The sequence below is a fragment of the Canis lupus genome, chromosome 24 (genome assembly GCF_048164855.1).
Source record: "Canis lupus baileyi chromosome 24, mCanLup2.hap1, whole genome shotgun sequence".
Taxonomy (NCBI): domain Eukaryota; kingdom Metazoa; phylum Chordata; class Mammalia; order Carnivora; family Canidae; genus Canis; species Canis lupus.
Window position 1 is genome coordinate 32,511,834 of NC_132861.1, and position 21,187 is coordinate 32,533,020.

At 40.7% G+C, this 21,187-nt stretch overlaps 1 protein-coding gene across 10 annotated transcripts in view; it reads left to right on the top strand.

Annotated features, from left to right (window-relative positions):
* Nucleotides 1-21,187, top strand: part of ADRA1A (adrenoceptor alpha 1A) — a 110,375-nt gene that overhangs the window by 82,540 nt on the left and 6,648 nt on the right. The window lies entirely within an intron of this gene.

Consider the following 21,187-nt stretch of genomic DNA (forward strand, 5'->3'; position numbering starts at 1 on the left):
TTAAATTCAATATCCATTGTTGAAATATGACACCATGTATGGCATTATTGAGAATCAAATATTAGTAAAGTGAAATACTTGCTCTGAAGGATCTCCCTGGGCAGGGAGACAGAGGAGAAAGAAACATAACAAATTGTCATATACAAGAAGTTAATAAAACATAAGATGAAAATCAAAATGCTCAAGGTTACTCTATGGGAGTGTTTAATTTTGACATGGGGCTGGTGGTGGGTGAGTGGTGTTTTGGATAAGGTTCTTAAAGAAGTTACCTTTTCTTGGCTTTTGAAGAATGGTGATCCACATAACCCACCAAATATCCTCTTTTTGTAAACTTTAGAACATTTTATAAGCTTTGTGTCTTTTCTGCAGGCAGATACCATCCAAGTGTTATTTTTCATTAGACTTCAGATAGTCAAATCAGTTGGCTTTCTCTACACACACATTAAATGACATGTCAAGACAGCTGAATTATTATCTCTGTCTGGGGAAATAATTAAGGAATGAAAAATGTCCTTGGAACAAAAGTAATGAGAATAAGCAGAAGGTAGGTGAGAGGTGACAGTGTTTATGGCAGTGTAAGCAGAGGGATAAGTATATTTGGATCTGCTTAATATATTAGGACTCCTTTTTAGAACATGTTGTTTCTATGTGGGCTAATAAAGCTCTATGCTTTTCTGAGTGAGAGAGATGCAGAACTTTGCCAACTCAGCTAAAAGAGCAAATAACTTGGAGCATCACGGGAAGCTATCCAAAACTAACTTATTTGTCAATGCAGATAAACAGTTTGCATCTGACTTTGAATCACACAGACAACCAGCTTGACAGCCTGAAGACACCTTTTATCCCCTGCCGCCCTGCTTCATTTCAGCACCCTGGACATAGTGAGTGCTTAATGATCATTTATTGAAGTAATCATCAAGTCTTGGCCACTTCCCCTTGAAATCCCCCTCAAATCCCTTCTTTTCTTCCTATCCTTAATAAACACCAGTCCTCATACTTTTCGGTCTCCCTCTTTCTTGATATTCTTAAAATTATTGAAACCCCAAAGAGCTTTTGTTTCTATAGTTTATATCGGTTACCTATTAGAAATTAAAACTGAAAAATCTTTTAAATACTCATTCTTGTAAAATAAAAATAAGGAAACCCATGAATGTTAACAGACATAACATTTTTTGTGCAAAGGAACTATATTTTCCAAATTTAAAAAAAATGCAAAAAGTAACATTGTTTCATATTTTTACAAATCTCTTTAATATCTGGCTATCAAAAACAGCTGGATCCTCATCCCCACTTCTGTATTCAGTCTGTCACAATAACCCACACTGTGTCCACTCTAGAACATTCCACTGTATTCTCATCGCGGGATGAGTGTAAAAAAGCAAACAATGTCCTAGTGGTATTAAAAATCTATTTCCCACCTTGCAGCCCCTTTGGAAGAGAGCTTTGAGAACTGATACTTGAATATGACTCTCTTCACTTCATACTTGATTCAAATCCCATCTCTATAAATATTTGCTCAGCGAGTGAATAAACGTCTCTAATAAATCCTGAAAATATCTACCATAGACGCAAGGCTGTGTATATGCCAGAGTTCTTTGTGATTACACACTGCAGAGGCTGCTGGAATATCACTCTATCAATCTCAATGCCTTTGCCTGTTTCTGAGGACTCCTTTCATCTCTGCCCACTGTCTTCAATTTAATCATGTTTCCACCCGGGTTCCTTTACCATCCTTTGGCACAGTTCTCCTCACTTGAAGTGCCCTCCCTTACTTCGCCTCACAGGTTCACCTGTTTGCTGTCCATCCTTGAGGCCCAATGTAGGGTCCTTTGTCCTGCAGTCTTTCCTCCATGAATGCTTCTCCCTTCCTCATGGACCATCTCTGACATTTTTTATGGCATTCTCTGCTGTAAATTACTGGTGGATCCTCTATGAGTCTTGGTTCAAAATGGATCCAGGAGGTAAGCGACAAAGTCTCAATCAACTCTTTGTGTTTCTCACCATTGTGAATATATTTGATCTTGAAGCAAAATGAGCCAAAGAGCAAACTTATTCAAGAGAGCTTTAAGAAACTTAGAAATACAGATAAGAAGCACCCCAAAAATCAGATAATAAGTGAACTGTTTTTATACTTAAATTCTTTTATTCTTTTTTAAATTTTTAAAAATTATATTATGGATATTATCAAATATACACAGTAGAAAGAAGAGTGCAACAAAGCTGGTGTGTCTGTCATCCAGTTTTAACAATTTTAAGTAGAAATGTAGGCAGTTTTGTTTTATTCAAATTTCCCACTTGATACAAATTCTTCTGAAGCAAATTCTAGGTAGCATGTCACTTCATCCGTAAATATTTCACTATATACCCCTAAACATTACTCTTTTGAAAGGTGTTCCCATAATGCCATTATCATCTCTAGGACAAAAGCCAACAATTTCTTATTATCTAATATACCCAATTAGCATCCACATTTCTCTAATTTTCTTTTTTTTTTTAAGATTTTATTTATTTATTCATGAGACACACACAGAGAGAGGCAGAGACACAGGCAGAGGGAGAAGCGGGCTTCATGCAGGGAGCCTGATGCGGGACTCGATTCTGGGACTCCAGGATCACGCCCTGGGCCAAAGGCAGGCGCTAAACTGCTGAGCCATCCAGGGGTCCCCTTCTCTAAATTTCTTGTAATACTTCCAGAATCTTTTTATTTGAACTGAGATCCAATAAGATTCATATATTGTGTTTGGTTTTATGTTTCTTGAGTCTTTTTTACAAGTTCCCCTTTGATCTCACTTCTTTTCCCCTTTCCTTGAAATTCTTATTTTTATTTTATTGGAACAGATCATTTTCTATAGATTAGATTTTGGTGACTTCATTCCTGTAGCATCATTTAATGTGTTCCTTCTCTCCTTATAGTTCATGGCAATTGGTCAGGCTTTAGATCCAGAAGCCTTTACCAGGAAGTACATAACGTTTTATTGACTCTCTTAAGATCTCAATAAGGAAGACCATAGCTCAGATTCATCAATTTGCTTTATTTATTCAGGATCACAAAAACAGTGACATCCTAATTCTATCATTCTGTCTTCATTTGTTATAGCTTGAAAACATATATAAAGAGCAACTTCCACTCATCAACTATTTGTTTCACTGGGGTGTAGATTTTACAATAAAGGCAGAATATATGCTTGTTTCTTTACTTGCTTACCAATTTTTTAAATAATAAAGTGGTCATTTAGCGTCCTTCAAAGGTAATCAGTGAGGATCCCTCCACCCTCAGGATCATTAAAATTTCTGGACTGAAACACATTATTAATCCTTATTGGGATGATTAATGGTCTTTTTTAATCCTTACTAAGTCTCAAACCATAAGAACTTTGGCCAGTGATAACTTCCTTAGGCTACTGCCTAAATACTTTAGACATGATCCTGTGGTCTCTCATGGCTACTCCATGTGTGTTTGTTTTTGTGTTTCCTGCCCAGACCTGGAATAAGCCGTTTCTCCAAGAGCCCTTCATTCTATTTTTAGTGAAAAACAGTATTTAGAGGATAACAAACTCATGGCGTGTTTATTAAAACTGCACTGCTCATTTTTCCTAGGTCTTTTTAGTAGTCAACACTAGGAAATAAGATTTTTTTTAAAGCTAGAATACACCATCTGTTTTGCAGGTAATAAAGCATTAGTTCACAATATACAAATAATAATAAATTGTCTTTTCCATTATATATAGCTCCTGTTTCTTCTCTTCTGTCATGGCATTGATGTAGTCTCCTAAAACACTGTTCATTAATTCTAATTTTAGATATTTTTGTCTTGTTCATAATAAACATTTTTAATTATGAAGGGACAGAACAAATACTTCTGCTTTCACACCAATATTTTTCCACTTTAGTTGTTAGCAAACTATTGCCCTGGGCTCAATCCAACCTGCATCTTTTTTTTCATAGACCTGTGAATTAAGAATGATTTTTACATCTTTAAATGATTTTTAAAAATCAAAAGGAGAATGTATTTTGTGACACATGAAAATTACATGAAATTCAAAATTCAGTACTGTGTAAGTCACCCTTTGATTTCTCCTGAAAAATTACCAATAGATACATTACTGTGTCTATATTTTGGTCATTCTACTCTTAGTATAGCTTTATCAGTTTTGTCTAAGAGCTTTTAGAATATATATACATATACATATGTATTCAATATCATTTCATAGATAAAATTTAACAAATATAGCTCTGTTGGGAAGTACGCCTTTGATCAACGTAAAATAAGCCTCTGTATCCCATGAAATACCTCATAGCTTGAATTCTTTGTTTGATATTAATATTGCTGTCCCAGGTTATTTTTGCCTTGGCTTTGTATATAGTTCTAAACCATATTATTCTTATAGCCATGGGATGCTATTTGGTTTTTATTTCATATGTATTTCGGTTCCTTCATAAACCATACATATTTATTTTTTTAACTCTGAGAGTCTGTCCTTTTTTAATATTTTTTTTTATTTTTTAAAGCACTTTTGGGTTCACAGCAAAATTAGGAAAAAGTACAGAGATTTCTGATGTACCCCTGTCCTCACACATGCACAACCTCCACCATTAACAACCCCATCAGTGGTACATTTCTTATAATTGATGAACCTACACTGACACATCATAATCACCTTTGCTGTGCAAAAGCTTCTTATCTTGATGAAGTCCCAATAGTTCATTTTTGCTTTTGTTTCGCTTGCCTCAGGAGATGTGTCTAGCAAGAAGTTGCCATTGCCAGGGTCAAAGAGGTTGCTGCCTATGTTTTCCTCTAGGATTTTGATGGATTCCTGTCTCATATTTACATCTTTCATCCATTTTGAATTTGTTTTTCTGTATAGTGTAAGAAAGTGGTCCAGTTTCATTCTTCTGCATGTGGATGTCCAATTTTCCCATTACCATTTGTTGAAGAGACTCTTTTTTCCATTGGATATTCTTTCCTGCTTTGTCAAAGATTAGTTGACCATAGAGTTAAGAGGGTCCATTTCTGTGTTCTCCATTCTGTTCCATTGAACTGTGTGTCTGTTTTTGTGCCAGTACCATAAAGTCTTGATAATTACAGCTTTATAATACAGCTTGAAGTCCGGAATTGTGATTCCTCTGGCTTTGGTTTTCTTTTTCAACATTCCTTTGGCTATTTGGGGTCTTTTATGGTTCCATACAAATTTTAGGGTTGTTTGTTCCAGCTCTGTGAAAAATGTTGATGGTATTTTGATAGGGATTGCACTGAATGTGTAGATTGCTTTGGGTAGATAGACATTTTAACAATATTTGTTCTTCTAATTCATGAAGCATGGAATATTTTTCCATTTCTTTGTTTCTTCCTCAATTTCTTTCACAAGTGTTCTATAGTTTTCAGAGTACAGATTCTCTACCTCGGTTAAATTTATTCCTGGGCATCTTATGGTTTTTGGTGCAATTATAAATAGGATCAATTCCTCAATTTCTCTTTCTTCTGCCTCATTGTTAGTGTATAGAAATGCGACTGACTTCTGTGCATTGATTTCATATCCTGCCACTTTGCTGAATTCCTGTATCAGTTCTAACAATCTTTTGCTGGAGTTTTTTGTGTTTTTTACATAGAGTATTATGTCACCTGCAAAGAAAGAGTTTGACTTCTTTACCAATTTGAATGCCTTTTATTTCTTTTTGTTGTCTGAGTGCTGAGGCTAGGACTTCCAATACTATGTTAAACAACAGTGGTGAGAGTGTAAATCCCTGTCGTGTTCCTGACCTTAGGGGAAGAGCCCCCAGTTTTTCCCCATTGAGAACGATATTCGCTGTGGGATTATCAAAAATGGCTTTTATGATATTGAGGTATGTTCCTTCTATTCCTACGCTGCAGAGCGTTTTAATCAAGAAAGGATGCTATATTTTGTCAAATGCTTTCTCTGCATCTATTGAGAGGATCATAAGGTTCTTGTCCTTTCTTTTATTAATGTGATATATCACATTGATTGATTGCGGATGTTGAGCCACTCTTGCAGTCCAGGAATAAATCCCATTTCATCATGGTGAGTAATCTTAAGGTATTGTTGGGTCCTATTGGCTAGTATCTCGGTGGAAAGTTTGTATCCATATTCATCAGAGGTGTTGGTCTATAACTCTCCTTTTTGGAGGGGTCTCTGTCTGGTTTTGGGATCAAGGTGTTGCTGGCCTCATAGAATGAGTTTGGAAGTTTTCTTCCCATGTCTATTTTTTGAAACAGCTTCAGAAGAATAGGTATTAATTCTTCTTTAAATGTTTGGTAGAATTCCACTGAAGAGCCACTAGGCCTTTTTCTAGTGTCCCTTGCATTTAGGATGATTACATTTCATTGATGGAAGAGAATTTTAAAATGTCTCAGAAAATGACAAGATGGGATGCCTCTCAGTGGTTGAGAGTCTGCCTTCATTCAGCTCAGGGTGTGATCCCAGAGTCCAAGATCTACTCCCACATTGGCCCCTTGAGGGGAGCCTGCTTCTCCCTCTGACTATGTCTCTGCCTCTGTGTGTGTGTGTGTCTCTCATGAATGAATAAATAAAATCTTTTTTAAAAATTTAAAAAATAAAAGCCTGTGGCAGAGAATTGGTATTTTTGCACAGCACGATAGATAATCATGATTACTATTTGCTCTCCTTCACTTTTCCCTTACTCTTCATGTTCAGGAACTACGTATTTCCATTCTCCTTTTAGGTTCAGACTTTGTCTAGTGTTTATAAGTGATCACTCATACCCTTTAACCTAGTCTTACCTGATTGTTTTCTAAGCATACTTTATTCATAAATTTTTGTCAAAAGGTTTTTTGACAGGGTATAACATTCATAGTTTTTCACCTGGCCAACCATGTCTGTCCTGAGCACACAAAACTATGAATCCTCAAGAATTTGTTTCTATTTTAGCATTTTGAGTTATGCATTTCTCTACTTTCTGAAAAATAGTACATGGAATGTATGATTAAGCTTCTTCACCACTCAGATGATTGTTGATTGTTTTTGTACTGAACTTTGAACATTATAACACTGTGCCCTATTTTCACTATAATGCTAGTATAGCACAGGCTGACTCTTTCTTAGTGTATTCTGAAGATTAAAAGCATGAGCTTTGGCATCAAACAAGTCTGGATTTTAATCTGAGCTCAGACATTTCCCTTAGCCATGAATTAAACTCCCTAAGCCTCAGTTTCTTCATCTTTAAGATGATGTTGATAATACATTCACATAGGGCTGTACAGGGGAATTAAATGGGATAATGTTTATGAAATAATTTATATGATGTCTGGCATGTAGTAAGTGCATGATGTCTACTTTATTCACGAAAGGGTATTTACTAAATACCTACAATGCATCAGGTACAATTCCTATCCTGATGAAATTTATATGTATAGGGAGAGTCATTAAGCAAGTTATCACATTTGCAGTCTTACAAAAACAACCATGACAGGTGCAGTGAATGAAAAGCATAGGGTGCTTTGGTAGCATTTAGCAAGAGAACCTGTCCTAGCATGTCATCTGGGGCGGGTGGATGGGTAGAAGGGGATCACAGATAGTTTTCCTGAAGAAGTGGAATTTAGGCAAAGACCTAAAGGAGGAAGAAGAATTACCACCACAAAGGGCATGGAAATGGAGGCAACATTCCATGCAAAGGGAACAGCAGGTGCAAAGGTCCTAGGGCACAGACGCATTGAATAAATCAAGAGAAGATCAGAGTGATCAAGGAGGAGTCAAGGAAGGTATGCAAGGCAGGACAGAAGAGGGAGTGAAGTCCGGATCATTTGGCCTGATGAGGGATTGTGGATTTCATCTAAGAGCACTGGGAAACATTTAAGACATATAAGCAGAAATATCACCAAATTGGAATTGCATTTCATAAAGAGCATCCTAGAGAAAAGGGAAGACTGTGCATACATGCAGGAGATCAATGAGAAGGATCTTACAGGTGACAGATGGTGGTGGTAGCCTGGGGTAGGCCATGACACTGGATATAGAGAGATGTGGAAAGGGTGGGCAATCTACTGGAGATATCGAGAAGGTATCAGGGCTGACTGCCAAGCTTTGGTCACAAACGAGTGAATGTTAATAACCACTTGTAGACATAAGGAATACTAGAAGACAAGCAGATTAGTGTGTGTCATATTACACACATTAATATCAAAGTTCCTGTAGATATCTAAGGAGAAATGCATATATGGATCATGAACTCGAAAAATAAGCAAAGACTCAAACTATACACTCTATATTTAAATACTAGCTGCAGATATTAATCTTGAAAGTATCCATATTTTTTAGAGCTGGTTCACTGAAGACTCCCAAATAACTGGAGATATGTATACTCTTGCAACTGAAAATTTTAATGTATTAATAACAGATTTTTGAGGTAAAGACCAAAGTTATTAATCTAGTCCTCCTTCTCACCAGCTCTGTAACCTTGAGCAGCTGTCTTACCCTTTCTTTCTGCATGTTTACATCCTTATCTATTTGTAGCCCAGATGTCAGAGTGGCTTTTGGTGCTTCAAGAGTTTATAGGAGATAGTTATAAATGATTTCAACAACAATTTAGATCCAAATATGTATATTGGATCCCACGTAGTTAAAGAATAAAATTTAGGAATGTTGAAATATATGTAGACTTGTCCCACTCACAAAAAACAAAATCATTTGTCAGATCCAATAACATATCTATATCCTTCTATGTGTGTACCTCTTAAAATGTTCCAGTGCACAATTTTTTTATTGCCATATTGAAAAGAAAGCAAGACATTCAGAACAACCAACTTTTCTTCCCAAGTAGTGTTTCCTTGCATAGGAAGTTCTTAAACTTCAGGGTTAGAATGTACTTTAAAGAATGTCTTAATAGGATGCTTTAATATGCTTGAATCCGTGGTATGATACCTCAGGGACTGGTTATCCATCCTATCCTAGGCTACTTTCATTGGTAGGAAGACCAAATTCCAGGGTGGCCTAAATCTGTCTTCCAATAGCTTCTAGCCATTGGTCAGAATTCTAAGCCAGACCAATGTGCTAGTCTCCTAGTTGGTCTGCTGGACCCTACTAGCCTCCCTCTTTAGTTATTCCTAGATAAATGTAAGCCTTAGGAAAAACAATTAGGAAAATGAACCTGCCAGGTTCTAGCATGTTTGTGTGCCATCTAGTTGCTAACACTGATACCTATCCTGAGACATGAAGTGGAGCTAACTTCTAACTCACCAGCACCAAATTGGAATAAGCAAAAAACCATTAGCATCATTATTTTCATTTTGACAAACTAGAGTAGCTTCCTTCTCTTCCCATGTAAACTTGTCTGCGAATGAAAGACAAGTTGACAGCCACAACCAGGTAAAAATCCCATGGCATTCACAACTATGGGAAATGAACCCAGCTGTGTTGGAAGTGCTCAGAAAGGCTACTGTTTCAAGCAGTATCTCCAGAAGTTATTGTGTATCACCTGATCTGACCAAATATTGGGTAGACATTTCAGAGGGGCATCACAACAGTGGGGAACAGCCTTTCCTTAGACATGCAACTGGTTTTTGTAACAGAACATCACACCACATGGCAAGGATTAGTTCTTTTCAGGCAGCCTCAAATGCACTTGTCCCTGATTTTGACTTTTCTTCCCTGTTTTCTGGGTTTATCTTTCAGGCATCTTTATTCCTGACTCGAGAGGGTTTTTTAATTTAAATTCAATTTAATTAACATACATTGTATTATTAGTTTCAGAGATAGAATCCAGAGTTCCATCAGTTGCACCCAGGGCTCATCATATCACATGCCCTCCTTAATGCCCATCACCCAGTTATCCCATCCCTCACCCACCCCCATCCATCAACCCTCAGTTTGTTTTCTAGAATTAAGAATCCCTCTGGTTTGTTTCTTTCTCTGTTTCCCTGACGCGGGAATTTTGCAAAACTTTCTGATCCACTATATTCACTACCACTGAATAGTTGGAAATTCATGAATGGTTTTTATGCTCTGGCCTTGGGAAGACTTCTTAGTGGACATGCTGCCTCTGGATACCATATACTCCTTTAAACTATGACACATCAACCACTATGACCCCAAGCCACATCCTAGTGAACTAAAGATACTGTATCACTTAGTTGTGTTAAGAGTTATGCAAATGTTCAACTCCTCTGGGTTATAATTTTCTATCTTTCTGTAGTACTAACTAGAGTCCTTGACTGGGCACTTGGATCAGCATATTTATTAACTAGCTATCTAGGAAAGTGAATTTTCAGTCTCCTAGACCTGTGAATTTCATAAGAATTTGTACTTGATCTTGAACTCAGTGAAGAGTCATTGAAATGATTTGATCAAGGAAGATATAATCAAGTTTGTTTTCCCAGAATCTCTGGGGCTATAATTGGAGCAATAGATTGGAAGGAAGGAAGGCTAGAAGCAGGAAGCTCAGTGAGCTGATATAAGGTCCTAGCTGGAGATCATGGCCTGAGCTAGAATGGTTGGTGACAAAGAGAGTGAAGGTTCAGTCATCTGGACTGGGAAATTGGATTGGAGGTCACGGAGGAGGTGGGAGACTGAAGGGTTGAGGGTGACAGTGGTTTCCAGCTGGGACAACTTAGGGGAAAGGGTGCCATCTACTGAGGATGGAGCAGAGAAGAAAGTGTAGGTTTTGTGAGAGATGAGTTCAGTTTGGTTATGGTAAGGATGAGATGGTTTGGAAACATCAGGAAAGATGTGTGGTAATAGTTGTATATGTAGAACTGTAACAGGAGCCAGAGATGGACTAGGATAGAGATTTGACATCAGCAAGGCAAAGAAGGAAACCAAAGCCATAGAAATGGATAAGCTTCCCCGGTGTCTTTCTTCCATCTGTGACTATCAGACAGTTAGCTGAGACTCCAGAAGGCTTGGCAAAGTTTGGAAAGAATGATTTTGTCCCCTGTCAGAAAAACTGAGATTTCTCAATATTGCATTTATGCTGATAGATGGGAAGCATGGTCAATTCTTTTTTTCAAAGATGTCTATAATCAAAACAGTGCCATACTCTATTGCCTTTTAAAATCAAAGAGAAAATTTCTCCAATCCCTTTTGCATTTTAAAATTAGTTTGCCCATATTATAGTTTCCAAAAAGATACTTTTTATTTTGAAAACAAGCTATTAAGATACCCACACATATATATTATGTCAGTTTGAAACCACCTGTTTTTGATGGAGGTGAGGCATTTAGCTGGTCTGGCCCAACTTGAGCCAAGGACTGGGGAAAGGTGAGCAGGGGTCCACAGACAACTTCCGTCCCTGGCTTAACCTGGGCAGGTGAGAGGGGTGTACCAGAACTGGGAGACCAAAGAATTATTCATATTCTGCCTTAAACAGAACTAGATTATATTCCTGGAGGATGGCCATAGTATCAGGAGACGTGTCTGGGTGACCCAGTGAGAGGACCTGGTATGTCATTTCCAAGTAGGGAATTATCCAGAGAACCCAGATTTGGCATCTTTACAGGCAGTCCAGAACCAAAAGTCCATCTGCCTGCTTGCCTGTTTACCTCTTACTACATAAGCGCCACCTGACTCACCCATGTCCTTCCCGGAAGACTGGAATGCAACCTGCCTGAGCCTTTAAGCGGAATGTGAAGAGACATCATTCTGAGAAACTTCTGTGCTTTCTCCCTGGGTGACCGATTTGTGTTGCTTGTGCCACTGTTTCAGATTTGTGGGGTTTGGCCTTGGATTCATATCCCACAAATATGAGAGTCTGGTGCTGACAATATTGTCTTAATTACAGGCTTCGACTTTTCCTACAAGACCCTGTAAAGTGTCTTTATAAGTACTGGAAGTAACAATTTCATGTAATATCTATGAGTTAGCTGTACAAAATTATTTGTAGAATGATTTTGTTTTCATGCAAATATGAGTGTCTCAAGGAAGGAGAAGATAAATGTTGGAATGTGAGTTCAAACACCCCTTCTTTCTCCATTTAAGAGTATATTTCCAGCTATAAGTACTTGAAGCAGGAGTTTTATTCAAAATGCCATTTTCTCCCAACAGCAAATATCATCCACTGATTCAGTAAACAATTACTTCTCAGTAATTTTTCATTACATCATTTATGTAATTTCATTACATAAAATTTTTCATTTTATCACTGAGGGAGGTGTAAGTGAGAAATAAGAAGTGGTGTGTGTCTTTGGAGAGACTAGAACCATAAGGATTAATTTTGTCATTCATTCAGCAGTGTTTATCGTGGCTTACCATATGCCATAAACTATTGTAGGTATTGAAGATACAGCAGTGAAATGGAAAGACAAAAACTTCTGCCCCTCAGGGATTTTATATTCAAGAAAAAAGAGGGGTAAGAAATAAGTGTAGAAGGTGGTGATGAGTACTACAGAGAAAAGTGCTAAGGTCCAATGTTTGGGGGAATGGAGAGAAAACAAAATAGACCACCATGTGGGAAGGGTTCATGGGTTTTGAACACAGCTTTGAAGATGGACAGTCCGAATGAATTCCAGCTGGAATGAGGAAATAGGAGAGAGGGACAGTCACTGAGAGAGGAGCAGGAGAATGAAAGGGAGAACCATGGGAGCTGAGGCCATAGTCACTTTGGTGGATTAATAGAGTTACGGTGAACAGTCTGCCATGGCAAGAAGAAGGCCTTGGTGTTGGAAATCCACAGTTCAATTTCACTGGCACTTATTGGAGATACTCACAGAATGCAAACTCCAAAAACGGGAACCATACTCATTTTCCTTCCATCTCCAATATCTACAACAGTGCCTATCTCATGGAGGATGCTAAGCGAATCATTTGTTGAATGAATGAATGAATGAATGAATGAATGAATGAATAATGGGAGAGGACGTTGTATAAGGCTGGTGAAACCAAATGATGAAGGGCCTGGAATGACAGGTGATAAACTTGACTTAGATCTTACCAGCAGCATGAAGATCACTCACAACACACATCCTGACAGATCTCCCCATTAAGAGGTTCCCTTCACTGTATTACTGAGCACCCTGAAAACCCTCCCTTCCTTTTAGTTATTTCTGAAAATTTTGCCATATGGCTTCCAACACTTTCTTCTCTTTCTGTCCCATCCCCTTGGAGATGACCAGATGACCAGGGCCTTAGCCTCTCAGGCCCTAGATGTGTGTGTGTGCAGCCCCCATATTACCAAGGGGCATGGGAGCCCTGGAGCTACCAGCAGCATGAACGTGCTGGGCTCTGTGCAAAAGAACAAATGCTATCCCTGCTCAGTGTAACTCACTGTCAGTGGGCCTCAGTATCACATGGGCCCCTGCACAAGTGGCCCTCGTGACCACAGCCCTCGGATGTCTCCTCTCAACCATTCTTCCCCTCTAGCCTAGACACGAACCTCCAGGAAGGTAGAATGTCCTCCTCAAAACCTAACCCCAAACCTCAGGTTCCCTCCTTCCCAGTCTGTCCTCTTCTCTTCTGGCCAATCCCCATGGGGTTCCTTCACCATCCTGCCTCACATGGGCCTGATGTTCACTTTTGACGGTTTCAGTTTCCCCGGAGGTGAATGCTTTTCTAGGGGGCAAGGAGCGGCAACCATCACCTGGTGCAAAACGTTCCTTTTTCTAGATGTGGGAACTGAGGCTCAGTGGGGAAAGTGACTTACCCAGCTTTCAACGACGATCCAAGGCTTCTTGATCCCTGGACCTGAACTCCCTTGATCTCTAAGTGGGAAAGTGGTACTGTCCTGACAAGGTGTGATGGGGATGATGAGTCAGGCACCCTTGGCTTAGCAGTGAGCAAGGCCGGAAGTGAAGACACCCTCCGTGCTCCACTGCCACAATGCAGGGGTGCAGGGAAGGCTGCGCGGGGGAACGGCAAGTCTCATAAAGGTGTTTCAAAGGAAAACAGTGAGGCTTGGTGACTGGCTGGAATATAAGAGATAAAGAGGAGGAGGAGTGAAATACACACACTCCTTTCCAGGACTGAGCCAGCCTCTGGGCTTGCCCTCCAGCAGGAACCACAGCCTGGGCCCCCACCACTGTAGAGCTTGTTGCATACTCTGCAAGACAAGACGATCAAAGAAAACACAGTGAACAAGAAAGCTTGTGGGGGGCAGCAAGTGGGTGAAATGGGTGAGGGGGCTCAGAAGGCACACACAGTTATGAAACAAACAAGTCACGGGACGTAACGTATGGCAAGGGGACTACAGTTAATAATGTGGTATTGGGTACTTGAAAAGGTGCTAGGAAAGGAAATCTAAAAAATCCTCATCACAAGAAAAAAATTTTTTGAAAGCTGACAAACCATGATATGTGCCACAAAAGTGAGAAACCGCACTAGTTTGGGGACTACTCTTCTTTAGACCAGGTGGCTGGAGAAAGCTCTTGTGTGGAGATAAGAGGTCTCAAACGAGAGACTCGGGAGACAGTGATGACATTCATGGAAGTGGCAACATTTGGAAAATGGGCTGGTTTATGAAAGGAGAGCGCTTTTAAAGAATCAACCTATAAAAGAAGACGACGGCTTAATTGCTGGCATTTTCCCAAATCAAGTTATCTATCATTTGTTAAGTAAAGGGGAAAAAAGAATCTTGCTGTCTTTTGAAAGCATTTGAATTATTGATTCATTTCTGAAGGAAACACACCACACAGATGCTCTTGTGGGAAATGTGCAGGGGGGTTACCAGAGCTGGGCCCGAGTTCCTCTCCCTCAAGTTATCATGGGTGCTGGGGCCAAATACATATGTTCTGGAAGATCCGGTCCCCTTTTCTGAAAGGAGGAATACTGGCTGGGGCTTTGGTAACTGGCTAGAGAAACCCTTTGTAGAGCTTTGCTTTGAGCAGCCTGTACTCTTCCGGAGTAAAATCTCTCATTCTGCAGAGCCACACTCAGCCAGCCAGAAGGGTCCCATGAAGAGTGTTTCCCACTTGCAGAACTGTGAGATATGAGAGAAGAATGCCTCCCCAACTGACCTCTTTCCTTGCCTGGGTTGGAAGGGGCAGTGGTTCTTGACAAGAGAAACCATAAGGCCAATGCCCTCAACCCCTGGTAAAAGGAAAAGGAGCAGCACTCCCATCCACACTGGGCAGTCCCCATAGTACCCCAGGCTTTGTTCTGTTCGGTGCTGTGTACCCAGCACTTGGTGTGCATCTTTCCCCTTACTCACTGCACGTTCGCACACCTCCAGTCCTTCCTCCCCTTGACCACTATCCCACCTTCCTGCCAGAAAGTTCAGAAAAGACTCAACATAGAAACTCTCTGAAAGGAAGAATCACATACTTCCCTAATGGGCACAAGACCAGAATTACACTATTTCCAGCTTCGGTTAAATAGAAGAAAAGAACAAGTCCTTCTAAAGAGTTGTTGAACTAACATCCTTTTGCCCCATTTGTAAGCTTGCTGCTGTCATCAGGATGAATGGGCTCAGTGAGGTGTGCCAGCCAGAGGCACAGAGGCAGCCGGGAGCCAGGCTTAGGCAACTTTTGTGTCCCCAAGACTTCTGTGGGAAGCCAATGGAAGCTAGAGCCCTCTCCTCAGGAAAATGAATCTCTGTATGTACACAGACTTGTATTTCATTTCATGGGAAGTCTATCCATGAATGTTAAGAGCCTCGGGTTCTAGTTCCTTGGTCAATCTGGCCAGCATTCTTAGATATTTCTGACCACAACTCTAGGTGGATAACCTAAAGACACCTGTCTGGCTGAGAACTGCCCTAGGGTGGCTCCTAGATGAACCTCAGGAGGGCTCAAGCATGTCGCACTGACACAGCCAAACTGGCAGCCCAGCAGGGAGGCATCTGGTAACCTCCGGGGTGATAAAGAAAATTGGTCCTGCGCTCATCGTCCTATTCCAATAGTTGTTCTTTGGGGCTTCGTTCAACGGGGCAGAATTTTCTTCTTGGTAGGAAGATGCCAACTGATCTGGCCTGAATGTTGCTCAGCACTGGAACTCCTTGGCCTGGGGAGCTGGCTGCCTCTTTGTGTGACAGCTTGTGTCTCCTTCTGTTTATTGGATGCGTACCAGTCACATTCGACTGGTACCACACACACACACACAGAGACCACTGGTTGGATGGGGAGAGACATTTAAGGGTCATTTGCTCCCATTGTCACATAACATTAGCTTCTCCTTTGGAGTCCACATATTTTTAATTGGAGTCATTTAAGTTCCAATTTTCAGAATGTGATAGCCTGCAGACGGGCTGTTCCAAGATCATCACCCACTGTGCTTTTTTTCAGTGTCTGAACAGTACATTACGACTTTCTAAATGCTATAGTTATTGATGGCGCTGCCCTCCTCCCCTTTGTTTCTCATTATCTCTGAAGAACCTGTTGTCATCCTATGACAACAGCCACACATCATTGCCATTAACACTTCCTGTGCCACTTCCAGAGGGGTTGCTAAATGGCACACAAGACAAGGAGCAGAAATGGGTGAAGCAGACCAGAGACTAATCCTGGCTGGCCCACAAATGAGCCAGGTGATTCTGTGAAAACCATCCCCCTCCTGGGCCTTCCGGTCTTCATCCATAAGGAAGGATGGCAGTGCTGGCTCTGCACTAAGTTTCTGCCAGTCTCCACCTTCTGGGATTCTGTGACTCTGCCTAATTAGGGCTTATCATAACCCAGAGTCTCTCAAAGTTGTCATTAAGATGTGAAGTTTTCAGTTGGGTGAAATGAAGCATAGAAGCTGGAATGCTAGAACCAAGAAGACTGACTCCCAGCCTTCCGCTTCCATACCAAGTCATCCTGATTGCGAGAGAATTGAACTGAAGAAGAACCTTCTAATTACCAGTACTGGGTTGGAATCTGAAAACTCCATTTATATCCTCCCTGCCTTTCAGAGTGAACTGAAGCACTGGGGGAGAAAACTCACCTAGAAAACCAACACTGGCAGAAAAATGAGCTTTCTCTTGTGCTGGGGGCATTGAGGGAAAACATTGCTGCAACTTGGTAGCTGAAATGTGACTCTAAAGTGGCCAGGCCTTCATGTGAATGGCTCCCAGTGTTCCCCACCTTAAACCTACAGATAACCCCAGTGTCTGAAATGGAAGGTCACATGTTCCCAAAAGAGAGGACATCCAGTGACAAGACATAAGTGGCATCATTTGAAATCATAAGTTTCAATTCCTCCTCAAAATCTAGAGGCCTCAACAGTAGAGGTGAAGGTTCTGAATCTCCAAGGGGGAAGATGCTGATGTTCAAGGGTGAACTCATACTGTACTCACCTCATCTGGCCATGTTTTAGTTGACCGACATGTTTAGAGGGACCTGAAAAGAAAAGAGTCAGAAATTCTGCAGCAGACAAAGTGGTAGAAGGAAACTCAGTTGAAGAGAAGAGTCCCTAGGGGCTGGGGGATTTTTCCAAAGCTCAAGAATTTAACCAGGCAGATTCACAGGCAAGGGGTGATGTGACCTGCTGACTGAGCGGTTCAGAGAATTAAGCTGGGAGCAGTTTGCTCCTTTTGAAGCAGAGTCTGGGCAAGGGGCAGGGGGTGTTGAGGAGCACAGCAAGTATATGGTGACAAGAGAAATAGGAGCCCCTATGCTCCTATTATTCAAAAGTCTGGTTCTTCCCATAAAACGTTATGAGAAAAATGATAGTATTTGATACCAGATGATACAGCACGGTACAAAAGGTAGCGAAACACCATCAGAGAGAAAACCAGACAGTTGAACAGAAACTGGGCAGAAAAGGGGAAAGGAAAAAAGAAAAGAAAATAATAAAACAGAAGAAGGAAGGCACACACAGGAAGAGAAATCAGAGCTACAGCTGTCAGGCAGAGAAGAAAGCCAGGCCAGTCACGGAGAGGTCAGGAGTCAGCCACTCACTCAGCAGTAACTGGGAGGAGCCTCTGAGATGCCAGCATTGTGCTGGGTTCTAGAGCTCCACCAGCGAGCAACGCGGACACGGCATAGGCTCGGAGGGGGTTTATGGCCTAGTGACTGGGTCAGAGACACCCCTCCTGGAACGGGTGGGTCCTACCCTGGTGCTCCACGCTGTGGTGGGTAGAAAGCAGGGAGAAGCATGATCCAGTAGTCTTCCCACCCTAAAAGGCATCATCGTTATCAAGAAGAAAGGGAGATGAGAAGAAATTGAGGCTGAGGATAGCCAGAGTGGGGATTGCTGAGAAGACAGTACCTGCGTGGAAAGGTTTGGACAGAGAAGGAGATGATGGGATAAGGGAGGCCTGCTGGAGACCAGACAGCAGCACCTCTTTTCCAAGCCAGATTCCAGCTCAATCTCCCCATCCTAGGGGAGAGATAATGAAAGGTAGAAAGAGATTGAAGAATGTGAATAAGAAGGGAAATTGCCCCAGCCAGCTTTTCTCATCTTTCTGGAAAGTTCCAGAAGAACGTACAGTTGTGAGTGTCTCTCTTCTATTTGCCAGCAGCTGCTGAAAGAGAATCACACCCAAGAGAGGATGAACACGGCCAGTAGGAGAAATATATCGCACAACCTGCAGCTATGGGACTGTCAGATTGAGAATGGGCAGATTGTGCTAGGTTTAGACATATCTAGGTGCTGTCACACACTTAATGGGATAAATTAAAAGGGGTCATTCTTGGGAAGGCCAGTAGTCCAGAAGAATCTCTCAATTAGTCTGAAAAGCCAACATGTACAGATTTGCTTAGATTACCCAAGACAATATCCCTGGAATTTGAAAGCTGGAGACCATCTAACATTCCAATCTTGGTGTAAATTCACCATCTCCCTGTCTTACCTTAGCTGCAGGAAGGAGATGGTATTTTGAGCACAAGGACTGGGAAACCAGTATTTACCTCTTAAACTATGCAGGAAGGCCAGTGTAGAGAAAACCCAAGAGCCCGACTCTGAGTAAGCCAAACATGGAATTCAAGGGGGTTCAAGGGATAGAAGAGATTTATTGAGATTCATGAATGCAAAACTGGGCTCTGTGAGGACAGTGTCCTTGATGAGATTGTGGGAAATTTTAGGGTTTTCAAATCACTTTATTAGCACTCACATTCATAACTTATAATTCATATATTTTTTCTTTTTTATTGCAATTCTTCAAATAAAAGAAATACACTCCCCTGCCTGTCTGATTCACAGAATGGTGAGATCCCCAGACAAGGTGTGCCGAGCTAATATATCCTTATTAAGCCCAGGCCAAGGTGTGCGACTCAGGTTCCCTTAATCATGTCATCATCCGTATTAGAAAGAAATAGTGGACAATATACAGGCACCATAATGTAAGATGATGTTTTTTTCTGGAATGGACCATATTCACACAAAACCACCAGCCATGATGGCAATGGCCATTTTCTCTGCCTCTCAGATGAAGTTTGAAAAGCATTCTTTTCAATTTCACTTCCTCCAACTGCGTACTTCATCACTCCCCACACACCATCTTCCTTCTCAAAAAATTTGTTATCCCAACATATTTTGAGAGTCCATAAGGAAACACAGATCCTAAAGTCAGACTGGACGATTTCACATTCCAGCTGTACCATTAATTAATTATCTGCCTGAGTGACCTGAACTGAGTTATTCAACCCCATTAAACTACAGTTTCTTCCTTTCTAAAATAAGGATATTGATAGGAGTCACATAAGTCTTAATGTTACTAATGCTGATTAAATTGCATGTGAAGGGAGCACCTGGGTAGCTCAATGGTTGAGCATCTGCCTTTGGCTTAGGTCGTGATCCCGGGGTCCTAAGATCGAGTCCCCATATCAGGCTCCCCACAGGGAGCCTGCTTCTCCCTCCACCTATGTCTCTACCTCTCTGTATGTCTCATGAATAAATAAATAAAATCTTTTTTAAAATTGTATATAAAGCATTTACTGCAAACAAGGCACTCAATATGAGTAAATTCCATTAAAATTATAGGAAAACATTAAAAGCTTTGGAGCTGAAAAATAATACTTTCTCACATAACAACAATCGTGTGTGTGTGTGTGTGTGTGCACGCTTTAGAGGTAGTAAATGCTCCCTTCCACCACTGTACCAGTTCATCTTCCTTGGTTCTAGAATATTTAAGTTCACTTTTCACTTGTCTTTGTGAGATTCCCTGCTGAATTTCAGAACAATGTTTGCCAGAGTGTATCTAAAGCACTCCCAACAGTTTGTCATGACTCTGATGCATCTGTCGAGCAGAGAGAAAAAGAAAGACATGAAATCAAGACCTGGGGCTCATGCAAAAGAAAAAAAAGTTGTGCGGAGGATAAAGAATGCTATGAGTTCTGTATGCCGTTACCCATCACCATGGCAGTGACTATCCCTCACTGTCGGAATCAAGTTCATAACAACCTTTTTAATCACTGTTTTTTAAGTTTGAAAATTGAGTAATTAAATAAGATAATCCCTAAGATCGTTCAGGCTCTAAGATTCCATTGTTTTGTCATTCTGCTACCAAGAACAATGTGACAGTTACTCTGTAAGATGTCAAGAGATCTGAAATGTGATTCCTCCCATGTAAATTAATGGATAAGACTGGAGAAGATAAAAAAGATGGGAAAGAACATTTTAGACATCAAGACACAACTTGAGAGGACTGAAAAATGAGCCATGATGGGTCAAGTTCATAGTGAGTCTGGTTAGAGTAAAAGTATTAATGCTAGAAGCCAGCTTACATTGCATACGGTGAAGGATCTTCAGTGTCAGGAGCCTGACAAACACTTGGCAGCCCTTGGCGCATGTTGAGCAGGGGAGTATACTAGACCATCACAAGGCATCATCAACAATAACCAGCATAATTTCAGCATAATAGAAAATTGCTGGCCAAAAGTTGGCAAAGCCAATATTTTGTGAATTTTGGATTCTCATTAAAAAACACAATTTCCATGTTCAGGAGAGAAGGGATGCATACTAACTTAGGCTGTGTCTATGCAACTCCACATCAAAGAACAAAGGGAATATTTAGGTAACCTTATTTTAATATGGACCATTTTAATGGATTCCAGCTTGTTTTTAAACGCAGTCAAAACAACTCACATATGTGGACTCAGCCTAAATTTCATTTTTTCATTGTTTAAAGCTGCATCGTAGCCATCCAGCGATGTTGATGAGAAGTGGTACAAACCCACCCAGTGGGTCTGCTCTCACGTGCTCTTGCACATGAGAACAAGGTGAGAACAGCCGCTGAGGATATGACACATAGGGGCTAACCAGTCAAACGTGAGAAACGCAGATGCATTTGGAATCATATGAAACATTTTAGAGATGTAAAAATACGTGTGTTGGTTTCTTTGCTTGTTTTCCTAGCCAATTGGCCTGTTGGC